Below are 9,176 nucleotides of genomic sequence, written 5' to 3'. Positions count from 1 at the left end.
GCAAGTGCAATAGCCCCAGTGTTGTCACAGAAGAATTTGATCGGCCCCGACGCATTGGGTATGACTCCTAGGTCGGTGATGAACTCCTTCACCCAAATAGCTTCATGCGCTGCCTCCGAGGCTGCCATGTACTCCGCTTCACATGTAGATCCCGCCACGACGCTCTGCTTGCAGCTGCACCAGCTTGCTGCTCCACCATTCAACATATACACGTATCCGGTTTGTGACTTAGAGTCATCCAGATCTGTGTCAAAGCTAGCGTCGACGTAACCCTTTACGACGAGCTCTTTGTCACCTCCATAAACGAGAAACATGTCCTTTGTCCTTTTCAGGTACTTCAGGATATTCTTGACCGCTGTCCAGTGTTCCTTGCCGGGATTACTTTGGTACCTTCCTACCAAACTTACGACAAGGTTTACATCAGGTCTGGTACACAGCATGGCATACATAATAGATCCTATGGCTGAAGCATAGGGGATGACACTCATCTCTTCTATATCTTTTGCCGTGGTCGGGCATTTAGCCGAGCTCAATCTCACACCTTGCAATACAGGCAAGAACCCCTTCTTGGACTGATCCATTTTGAACTTCTTCAAAATTTTATCAAGGTATGTGCTTTGTGAAAGACCTATGAGGCGTCTCGATCTATTTCTATAGATCTTGATGCCTAATATATAAGCAGCTTCTGCAAGGTCCTTCATTGAAAAATACTTATTCAAGTAGGCCTTAATGCTGTCCAAGAATTCTATATCATTCCCCATCAAAAGTATGTCATCTACATATAATATGAGAAATGCTACAGAGCTCCCACTCACTTTCTTGTAAACGCAGGCTTCTCCATAAGTCTGCATAAACCCAAACGCTTTGATCATCTCATCAAAGCGAATGTTCCAACTCCGAGATGCTTGCACCAGCCCATAAATGGATCGCTGGAGCTTGCATACTTTGTTAGCGTTCTTAGGATCGACGAAACCTTCTGGCTGCATCATATACAGCTCTTCCTTAAGATAACCGTTAAGGAATGCCGTTTTGACGTCCATCTGCCATATCTCATAATCATAGTATGCGGCAATTGCTAACATGATTTGGACGGACTTAAGCTTCGCTACGGGAGAGAAAGTCTCATCGTAGTCAATCCCTTGAACTTGCCGATAACCCTTAGCGACAAGTCAAGCTTTATAGATGGTGACATTACCATCCGCGTCCGTCTTCTTCTTAAAGATCCATTTGTTTTCTATCGCTTGCCGATCATCGGGCAAGTCAGTCAAAGTCCATACTTTGTTTTCATACATGGATTCTATCTCGGATTTCATGGCTCCAAGCCATTTGTTGGAATCTGGGCCCGCCATCGCTTCTTCATAGTTCGAAGGTTCACCGTTGTCTAACAACATGATTTCCAGGACAGGGTTGCCGTACCACTCTGGTGCGGAACGTATCCTTGTGGACCTACGAAGTTCAGTAGCAACTTGATCCGAAGTACCTTGATCATCATTATTTTCCTCTTCAGTTGGTGTAGGCATCACAGGAACATTTTCCTGGGCTGCACTACTTTCTCGTTCAAGAGGTAGTACTTCATCGAGTTCTACTTTCCTCCCACTTACTTCTTTCGAGAGAAACTCTTTTTCCAAAAAGGATCCGTTCTTGGCAACAAAGATCTTGCCCTCGGATCTTAAGTAAAAGGTATACCCAATGGTTTCCTTAGGGTATCCTATGAAGACGCATTTTTCCGACTTGGGTTCGAGCTTTTCAGGTTAATGTTTCTTGACACAAGCATCGCATCCCCAAACTTTTAGAAACGACAGCTTAGGTTTCTTCCCAAACCATAATTCATACGGTGTCGTCTCAACGGATTTAGACGGTGCCCTATTTAAATTGAATGTAGCTGTCTCTAGAGCGTATCCCCAAAATGATAGTGGTAAATCGGTAAGAGACATCATAGACCGCACCATATCTAATAGAGTGCGATTACGACGTTCGGACACACCGTTACGCTGAGGTGTTCCAGGCGGCGTGAGTTGTGAAACGATTCCACATTTCCTTCAGTGTGTACCAAATTCGTGACTTAAGTATTCTCCTCCATGATCTGATCGTAGGAATTTTATCTTTCGGTCACGTTGATTCTCTACCTCATTCTGAAATTCCTTGAACTTTTCAAAGGTCTCAGACTTGTGTTTCATTAAGTAGACATACCCATATCTACTCAAGTCATTAGTGAGAGTGAGAACATAACGATATCCTCCGCGAGCCTCAACGCTCATTGGACCGCACACATCGGTATGTATGATTTCCAACAAGTTGGTTGCTCGCTCCATTGTTCCGGAGAACGGAGTCTTGGTCATCTTTCCCATGAGGCATGGTTCGCATGTGTCAAACGATTCATAATCGAGAGACTCCAAAAGTCCATCAGCATGGAGTTTCTTCATGCGCTTGACACCAATGTGACCAAGGCGGCAGTGCCACAAGTATGTGGGACTATCGTTATCAACTTTACATCTTTTGGTATTCACACTCTGAATATGTGTAACATTACGCTCGAGATTCATTATGAATAAACCATTGACCATAGGGGCATGACCATAAAACATATCTCTCATATAAATAGAACAACCATTATTCTCGGATTTAAATGAGTAGCCATCTCGTATCAAACGAGATCCAAATACAATGTTCATGCTCAAACTTGGCACAAAATAACAATTATTAAGGTTTATAACTAATCCCGTAGGTAAATGTAGAGGTAGCGTGCCGACTGCGATCACATCGACCTTGGAACCGTTCCCGATGCGCATCGTCACCTCGTCCTTCGCCAGTCTCCGCTTATTCCGCAGCTCCTGCTGTGAGTTACAAATATGAGCAACAACACCGGTATCAAATACCCAGGAGTTACTACGAGTACTGGTAAGGTACACATCAATTACATGTATATCAAATATACCTTTAGTGTTGCCGGCCTTCTTATCCGCTAATTATTTGGGGCAGTTCCGCTTCCAGTGACCCTTCCCCTTGCAATAAAAGCACTCAGTCTCAGGCTTAGGTCCATTCTTTGACTTCTTCCCGGTAACTGGCTTACCAGGCGCGGCAACCTCCTTGCCGTCCTTCTTGAAGTTCTTCTTGCCCTTGCCCTTCTTGAACTTAGTGATCTTATTGACCATCAACACTTGATGTTCTTTCTTGATTTCAACCTCTGCTGACTTCAGCATAGAAAATACTTCAGGAATGGTCTTTACCATCCCCTGCATATTGTAGTTCATCACAAAGCTCTTGTAGCTTGGTGGGAGCGACTGAAGGATTCTGTCAATGACTGCCTCATCAGGGAGGTTAATATTCAGCTGAGTCATACGGTTGTGCAACCCAGACATCTTGAGTATGTGCTCACTGACAGAACTATTTTCCTCCATCTTACAACTATAGAACTTGTCGGAGATGTCATATCTCTCGACCCGGGCGTGAGCTTGGAAAACTAGTTTCAGCTCCTCGAACATCTCATATGCTCCGTGATGCTCAAAACGCTTTTGGAGCCCCGGTTCTAAGCTGTAAAGCATGCCGCACTGAACAAGGGAGTAATCATCAGCACGAGACTGCCAAGCATTCATAATGTCTTGGTTCTCTGGGACGGGAGCGTCACCTAGCGGTCCTTCTAGGACATATTGTTTCCTGGCAGCTATGAGGATGATCCTCAGGTTCCGGACCCAGTCCGTATAGTTGCTGCCATCATCTTTCAGCTTGGTTTTCTCTAGGAACGCATTGAAGTTCATGTTGACATGAGCGTTGGCCATTTGATCTACAAGACATATTTGCAAAAGGTTTTAGACTAAGTTCATGATAATTAAGTTCATCTAATCAAATTATTGAATGAACTCCCACTCAGATTTGACATCCCTCTAGTCATCTAAGTGTTACACGATCCGAGTCGACTAGGCCGTGTCCGATCATCACGTGAGACGGACTAGTCATCGTCGGTGAACATTCTCATGTTGATCGTATCTTCCATACGACTCATGTTCGACCTTTCGGTCTCCGTGTTCCGAGGCCATGTCTGTACATGCTAGGCTCGTCAAGTTAACCCTAAGTGTTTTGCATGTGTAAAACTGTCTTACACCCGTTGTATGTGAACGTAAGGATCTATCACACCCGATCATCACGTGGTGCTTCGAAACGACGAACTTTAGCAACGGTGCACAGTTAGGGGAGAACACTTCTTGAAATTGTTGTAAGGGATCATCTTATTTACTACCGTCGTTCTAAGTAAACAAGATGCATAAAACATAACAAACATCACATGCAATTATATAAAGTAGTGACATGATATGGCCAATATCATATAGCTCCTTTGATCTTCATCTTCGGGGCTCCATGATCATCTTGTCACCGGCATGACACCATGATCTCCATCATCATGATCTCCATCATCGTGTCTTCATGAAGTTGTCACGCCAACGACTACTTCCACTTCTATGACTAACGCGTTTAGCAATAAAGTAAAGTAGTTTACATGGTGTTCTTCAATGACACGCAGGTCATACAAAAATAAAGACGACTCCTATGGCTCCTGCCGGTTGTCATACTCATCGACATGCAAGTCGTGATTCCTATTACAAGAACATGATCTCATACATCACAATATATCATTCATCATTCATCACAACTTCTGGCCATATCACATCACATGACAATTGCTGCAAAAACAAGTTAGACGTCCTCTAATTGTTGTTGCATCTTTTTACGTGGCTGCAATTGGGTTCTAGCAAGAACGTTTTCTTACCTACGAATAACCACAACGTGATTTTGTCAACTTCTATTTACCCTTCATAAGGACCCTTTTCATCGAATCCGCTCCAACTAAAGTGGGAGAGACAGACACCCGCCAGCCACCTTATGCAACTAGTGCATGTCAGTCGGTGGAACCGGTCTCACGTAAGCGTACGTGTAAGGTTGGTCCGGGCCGCTTCATCCCACAATACCGCTGAAGCAAGATAAGACTAGTAGTGGCAAGCAAGTTGACAACATCTACGCCCACAACAAAATTGTGTTCTACTCGTGCAAAGAGAACTACGCATAGACCTAGCTCTGATACCACTGTTGGGGAACGTTGCGGAAAATTAAAAATTTTTCTAAGGTTTCACCAAGATCCATCTATGAGTTCATCTAAGCAACGAGTCAAGGGAGAGAGTTTGCATCTACATACCACTTGTAGATCAAGTGCGGAAGCTTTCAAGGGGATGGTGATGAGGGAGTCGTACTCGCCGTGATTCGGATCACCGATGACCAAGTGCTGAACGGACAGCACCTCTGCGTTCAACACACGTACGGTACGGGCGACGTCTCCTCCGTCTTGATCCAGCAAGGAAGAAGGAGAGGTTGAGGAAGACAGCTCCAACGGCAGCACGACGGCGTGGTGTTGTTGGTGCAGCAGTACTCCGACAGGGCTTCGCCAAGCACGTACGGAGGAGGAGAGGTGTTGGGGAGGGGAGGGGCTGCGCCTTGGCTTGTGGTGCGGCTGCCCTCCCCTCACCCCTCTATTTATAGGGGAAGGGGCAAGGGGGGCCGGCCCTCTAGGGGAAACCCTAGAGGGGGGGCGGCGGCCAAAGGGAGAGGGGAAAGAGGGGAGGCTTGCCCCCCAAGCTAGGGGGGGCGCCCCCTTTAGGGTTTCCCCCTCCCATGCCTTAGCCGCATGGGCCTAGGTGGGGAGGCGTGCCCAGCCCACCAGGGGCTGGCTCTCTCTCCCACACAGCCCATGTGGCCCCCCCTGGGAGGGGTGGCCCCTCCCGGTGGACCCCCGGAACCCTTCCGGTGGCCCCGGTACAATACCGGTATGCCCCCAAAACTTTCCGGAGTCCGTTTAACAACTTTCCATATATAAATCTTTACCTCCGGACCATTCCCGAACTCCTCGTGACGTCCGGGATCTCATCCGGGACTACGAACAACATTCGGTAATCACATACAAGTCTTCCTAATAACCCTAGCGTCACCGAACCTTAAGTGTGTAGACCCTACAGGTTCGGGAGACATGCAGACATGACCGAGATGCTCTCAGGTCAATAACCAACAGCGGGATCTGGATACCCATGTTGGCTCCCACATGCTCCTCGATGTTGTCATCGGATGAACCACGATGTCAAGGGTTCAAGCAACCCCGTATACTATTCCCTTTGTCAGACGGTATGTTACTTGCCCGAGACTCGATCGTCGGTATCCCAATACCTCGTTCAGTCTCGTTACCGGCAAGTCACTTTACTCGTACCGTAATGCATGATCCCGTGACCAGACACTTGGCCACCTTGAGCTCATTATGATGATGCACTACCGAGTGGGCCCAGTGATACCTCTCCGTAACACGGAGTGACAAATCCCAGTCTCGATCCGTGTCAACCCAACAGACACTTTCGGAGATACCTGTAATGCACCTTTATAGTCACCCAATTACGTTGTGACGTTTGGTACACCCAAAGCACTCCTACGGTATCCGAGAGTTACACGATCTCATGGTCTAAGGAAGAGATACTTGACATTGGAAAAGCTCTAGCAAACGAACTAACCGACCTTTGTGCTATGCTTAGGATTGGGTCTTGTCCATCACATCATTCTCCTAATGATGTCATCCCGTTATCAACGACATCGAATGTCCATAGCCAGGAAACCATGACTATCTGTTGATCACAACGAGCTAGTCAACTAGAGGCTCACTAGGGACATATTGTGGTCTATGTATTCACACATGTATTACGATTTCCGGATAATACAATTATAGCATGAATAAAATACAATTATCATGAACAAGGAAATATAATAATAATGCTTTTATTATTGCCTCTAGGGCATATTTCCAACACTTTGCAATCCTGGAGAAATTCTCGATGAACCTCCGATAATATCCTGTGAGTCCAAGAAAACTCCTGATCTCTCCAACTGATGTGGGTGCCACCCATTTAGTCACAGAAACAACCTTGGTAGGGTCTACGGCTATTCCTTCTCCAGATATAACATGTCCGAGAAATCCAACTTCCTTTAACCAAAACTCACACTTGCTGAACTTGGCATACAACTGATGTTCTCTGAGCTTCTCAAGTACCAAACGCAAATGCTCCTTATGCTCCTCTTTGTTCTTGGAGTAGCCCAATATATCATCAATGGACACCACGACGAACTTATCCAAAAACTCCATAAACACTTATTCATCATGTTCATGAAATAGGTAGGCGCGTTAGTCAGACCAAATGACATAATGGTATACTCATATAGCCCGTACCTTGTGCTAAAAGCTATCTTAGGTATATCCTGCTCTCGAATCTTCAACTGGTGATAACCTGATCGAAGATCGATCTTAGAGAAAACTTTAGCTCCTTGCAACTGGTCAAACAAATCATTGATCATCGGCAGTGGGTATTTGTTCTTGATCTTCACTTCATTCAACGCACGATAATCAACAACCATCCTTAAAGATCCGTCCTTTTTCTCCACTAGAAGCACCGGGGCTCCCCAAGGTGACAAACTTGGTCGAATGTAACCCTTATCCAATAACTCCTTAATCTGCTTCTTAATTTCTTCCAAATCCTTTGCAGGCATCCGATACGGTCTCTTTGAAATTGGCCCGGTGCCTGGCAATAGCTCAATCATAAACTCAATGTCTCGATCCGGTGGCATTCCTGGTAACTCCTCCGGAAATACATCGGGGTAATCCTTCACCACTGGTACTTCCTCGTGTATAACTCCTGATAAGGAATTTACTTGAGTCCTCATCGGCACATGCCGGGATACATACTTGATCCTTCTTCCTTCTGGGGTGGTGATAAATATCGACTTACTAGCGCAATCAATGTTCCCTCCATACTTTGATAACCAGTCCATGCCTAATATTACATCCAATCCTTGTGACTCCAAAATTATTAGGTCCGAGGGAAACTCATAGTTACCAATCCTTAAGGGTAACCGATCACACCATCGGCTGGCCATATACTCTGCTCCTGGTGAGCTTACTAACATGGGTGACCTAAGGGCTTGGATTGGCAATTTAAACTTGTCCATAAATCCCCTTGATATGTATGAATGCGATGCACCAATATAAAAAAGAACAAGTGCGGGAAATGCATTAAACAAAAACTTACCAACAAATGGATCGGGTTGCTCCTCTATCTCCTCCATGTTGATGTGGTTCACCTGTCCTTTGGTGAAGGGTTGGGCTTCTTGGCAGAACCTCCATTGCCATTTCCATTCTTCGATTCAGGACATTCATTGGCATAATGTCCAGTCTTCTGGCACTTGTAATAGGTAATGTGGCTCAAATCCTTCTTGGTTTGTGTTGAAGGGTTGGAACGGTTTTGGCTACTACTTCCTCCATTCCCATTGCCATTCTTGGGGCCACTATGGTTGTGCCAACTGGCTCCGTTGTGCGTGCGTCCCCCATGGTTGTGGGTATGTCCTCCCGAGTACGGGGAATGGTGTGGCTTCTATTGAGCTCCTGAAGTATACCTCCCTTGTCCATACTTCCTCTTACAATTATCAATCTGTTGCTGCTTGACTTCAATCATAAATGCCCTATCTACCAACTCCTGGTAGTTGTTGAATGTTTCCACCATCAACTGCATGCTCGGCTCATCATTCAGTCCTTCCAGAAACTTCTCCTGCTTAGCAGCATCTATAGCTATGTCATCAGGGGCATAGCGTGCTAACTTACTAAAATCATCCACGTACTGGCCCACTGTACGTCCTCCTTGGCGCAAGTTGCGAAACTCATGCTTCTTCATGTTCATAGCTCATGCTGAAACATGGGCAGTATGGAAAGCCTCCTGAAACTGATCCCATGTAACAGTGTCAATGGGGTAAGTGGCTGTGAAATTCTCCCACCAAGATGCTGCGGGTCCATCAAGCTGATGTGCGGCAAAACACACTCTCTTTGATGCTGGTGGTGGTGTGTTGTTGTTGTTGTTGTTGTTGTTGTTGTTGTTGTTGTTGTTGTTGTTGTTGTTGTTGTTGTTGTTGTTGTTGTTGTTGTTGTTGTTGTTGTTGTTGTTGTTGTTGTTGTTGTTGTTGTTGTTGTTGTTGTTGTTGTTGTTGTTGTTGTTGTTGTTGTTGTTGTTGTTGTTGTTGTTGTTGTTGTTGTTGTTGTTGTTGTTGTTGTTGTTGTTGTTGTTGTTGTTGTTGTTGTTGTTGTTGTTGTTGTTGTTGTTGTTGTTGTT

Source organism: Triticum aestivum, chromosome 7B, assembly GCF_018294505.1.
Source record: "Triticum aestivum cultivar Chinese Spring chromosome 7B, IWGSC CS RefSeq v2.1, whole genome shotgun sequence".
NCBI classification, from domain to species: Eukaryota; Viridiplantae; Streptophyta; class Magnoliopsida; order Poales; family Poaceae; genus Triticum; species Triticum aestivum.
Note: the sequence above shows the minus strand (reverse complement) of the source record.